We start from the raw sequence: 3928 nt of genomic DNA on the forward strand, positions 1-3928 counted from the left end.
TTGATGAAATCCCCATGGGAGAATGGAAGAAGAGGATGCGCGACGACCATGGCCCGGGACTTGTGCAACCCGCAATTCCCACGACTGCTACCTTCGAGCTAAAAGGTCATATCCTAGCTTCACTCAAGGAAATACCCTTCTATGGGAAAGATCATGAAGATGCCTACAAACATTTGGATGAAGTCAATGATGTTGCTGATTACTTCAATATTCCAAATGTAACCCGCGAAACTCAACTACTTCGTATGCTTCCGGTAACCTTCAAGGGGGCTACTAAAGACTGGCTCAAGTCACTCCACCCCGGATTAATCACTACTTGGGCCAGAATGAAGGAAGAATTTATTGATCACTTTTGCCCACCATCCAAGATAGCCAAACTAAAGAAGGCCATTGCAAACTTTAAACAACAAGCTGGAGAGTCTTTATATGAAGCATGGGAGAGGTACAAAGGTCTGCTAAGAAACTGCCCACACCATGATCTAAACAGCCAGCAAGAAGTTTCCATCTTCTATGATGGAGTCAATGTCACAACCCGACAATTGCTAGACTCGCAAGGCCCACTTACAAAGAAGCCACCCCCAGTGATTAAAGAATTGATTGAAGAATTCTCTAAACACTCTAGAGAATACCACAACCCTAGGAATGATGTCACGAGGGGAGTCGCGTATGCTGCCACTGAAGATTTATCCGCGGTCATGGCCATGTTAAAAACCATGGATAAAAGAATGGACAAAATGGATCAAACTATCCATGCTAGTCGGGTGGGTTGTGAAAACTGCAATGGACCTCACCTCACTAGAGATTGCGATTTGGATGAGAATGGCAACAAGAAGGCACAAGCATGCTATTCGAGCGGTGACAGGTATGATGAGGACTGGCGCAAACAAAAGAAAGAGTGGCTGCCTTACGAAGAGTACAAGAAGGCCAAGGAGGAGAAGTATAGACAAAAAGGGAGAGGCTTTTATCAAAAGGAGGAGCCGGTGCAAGAGAGGAAGCCAAGCTTGGAAGATATGGTTACTAAATTTGTGGCTGCTTCCGAGAAAAGACATAGTGACCATGATGCTGCTATCCAATAAACAAGAACCATGCTCAGGAACCAGCAAGCATCCATCCACAACATAGAAACACAGCTTGGGCAACTTGCTCAACAACTAAACCAAAGGTCACCGGGTGAGCTTCCTAGAAAAACCGAGAACAACCCACGAGGCGCACAAGTAAACATTGTCACAACGAGAAGTGGGAAGATCATCACTCCCCTGGCCCCCATTCGAACTGAAGCAACCAAGGACTCGCAGAAGGAAGGAACGGAAGAACAAGCAGAAAACCGAGATTCACAATCTGAGAGTTCTACTCGCCGAGTAGGGCCGATGGACTCGGCGAGTACCCCAGCAAAAATGAATGAACAGCCTCCCTTGAAGCCATACCAACCTCCAATGCCATACCCAGCCCGAGCCAAGAAAGAGAAGCAGGAAGAGGAATATCAGAAGTTTCTAGACCACATTAAAACTCTTCAAATCAACATTCCTTTCATTGAAGCCGTCATGCAAATGCCCAAGTATGCTAAGTTCCTTAAGGAACTCCTCACCAATAGAAGGAAGATGGAGGAACTGCAGAAGGTAGTGCTTAATGAGAACTACTCCGCCGCAATGCTAAACAAGTTACCAAAGAAGAAGGGTGATCCGGGGAGCTTAACTTTACCTTGCTAATTTGGCAACTTGGCTGCAATTCATGCCTTAGCTGATTCTGGAGCAAGTGTGAACCTTATGCCATACTCGTTCTTTAAGTAGCTAGACCTCCCGGAGCCAAGGCCAATTCGAATGGCAATTCATTTGGCAAACAAGACTGTCACCTTTCCAAGAGGCATTTGTGAAGATTTGCTAGTGAAAGTGGACAAATTTGTCTTCCCGGCTGATTTCATCATTCTAGACATGGAGGCGGATCCGCAAGTGCCAATTATCCTTGGAAGGCCCTTCCTCAACACAGCTAGCGCTATTGTAGATATGAGAGATTCTAAGCTCACATTGCAAGTTGGGGACGATTCAGTAACATTCGGGGTAGACCAAGCCATGAAGTACTCAAGGAGTAGTGACAACACGGCTTTCTCAATCGACATGCTCGACGAACTATTGGAGGAAGACATACCCGAAGATTCCAGCAAGTTTGCAGCTTTGGATGAAGCATTTGATCCAGAAAAGGACTTACTAGAGATTGAAAGACTGTTGGAAGAAGCGGAGTATGAAGAAATAATGAAGCAATCTGAGAGCCCTACTCGCCGAGTAGACCCGATCTACTCGCCGAGTACATCTGAAGAAAAGCCAGAAGTCGTGAATGCAGCTACCAACTCGCCGAGTACCAAACCTGCACTCAGCGAGTCCGTCACTAAGCACAACCAATTGGAGCTTAAAACACTACCTGACCATCTGGAGTATGCCTTTCTGGAAGAAGGAAATCAGAAGCCTGTGATCATAGCCTCGGATCTATCCAAGACGGAAAAGGAAGAACTTGTACATGTGTTGAAGAAAAGGAAAAGAGCCATCACATGGAGCATCTCCGACATCAAAGGAATAATCCCATCCTATTGCTCTCACAAAATCAATTTAGAAGAAGGAGCAAGGCCGGTGGTGCAACACCAAAGACGATTGAACCCGAACATGCAAGAAGTCGTCAAGAAGGAGGTGGTCAAGCTCTTAGATGCAGGAATCATCTACTCCATTTCCGATAGTCCATGGGTGAGTCCGGTCCAAGTGGTGCCCAAGAAAGGAGGAATGACGGTCATCACCAACAAAAAGAACGAGTTAATTCCAACGCGAACTTTAACCGGTTGGCGAGTGTGCATCGATTATTGAAAGCTAAACGATGCCACTCGCAAAGACCATTTCCCCCTTCCTTTCATAGATCAAATGTTAGAGAGACTATCGGGCCATAGCTATTACTGCTTTCTAGATGGGTTTTCAGGGTATTTTCAAATACCCATAGACCCAATGGACCAAGAAAAGACCACCTTCACATGCCCAAGTGGGACTTTCGCCTATAGACGCATGCCTTTTGGACTATGCAATGCACCTGCGACATTTCAAAGGTGTATGACCGCCATATTCCATGATATGGTGGAAAAGTTCATGGAGGTCTTTATGGATGACTTTTCTGTATTCGGATCTTCTTTCCATGACTGTCTCATAAATCTTGACTCAATGCTTGCTAGATGTGAGAAAACCGACTTGGTCCTAAATTGGGAAAAATGTCACTTCATGGTCAAGGAGGGTATAGTTTTGGGACACAAAGTCTCTAAAAAGGGAATTGAGGTGGATCGGGCAAAGATAGACACCATTGACAAATTACCCCACCAACTAATGTGAAGGGCATTAGGAGTTTTTTGGGACACGCAGGTTTTTACCGGTGTTTTATAAAGGATTTTTCCAAAATCACGAAACCTCTAACACAATTATTACTAAAAGATGCATCCTTTAATTTTACTAAAGAGTGTTTAGAGGCATTTGAATTTCTAAAGGAAAAATTAACTAATGCCCCGATCATTATAGCACCAAATTGGAACTTACCCTTTGAGATCATGTGTGATGCTAGTGACTATGCACTAGGAGCGGTCCTTGGTCAAAGGGTTGATAAGCACTTTCAACCCATCTATTATGCAAGCAAGACCTTAAACCCCGCCCAAGAGAATTACACTACTACTGAAAAAGAATTGTTAGCCGTGGTTTATGCTTTTGACAAGTTTCGCCCTTACTTGGTTTTATCTAAAACCACTGTTTTTACTGACCACTCGGCTATCAAGTATTTGTTTTCCAAACAGGATGCCAAGCCAAGACTAATACGATGGGTGCTGCTTCTTCAAGAATTCGATATAGTGATACGAGACAAGAAAGGAATGGAGAATGTAGTGGCCGATCATTTATCTAGGCTCGAGAACCCG

General features: G+C 44.5%; 1 non-coding gene across 1 annotated transcript; it reads right to left on the reverse strand.

Annotated features, from left to right (window-relative positions):
• Positions 1-374: 374 nt before the first annotated feature.
• Positions 375-481, reverse strand: LOC145044450 (small nucleolar RNA R71). The gene has a single exon (XR_013681401.1). It is a non-coding gene; the product is annotated as a small nucleolar RNA R71 (small nucleolar RNA).
• Between the last annotated feature and the right edge of the window lie 3447 nt (positions 482-3928).

The sequence above is a fragment of the Lactuca saligna genome, chromosome 4 (assembly GCF_052625555.1).
Source record: "Lactuca saligna cultivar CGN05327 chromosome 4, ASM5262555v1, whole genome shotgun sequence".
Taxonomy (NCBI): domain Eukaryota; kingdom Viridiplantae; phylum Streptophyta; class Magnoliopsida; order Asterales; family Asteraceae; genus Lactuca; species Lactuca saligna.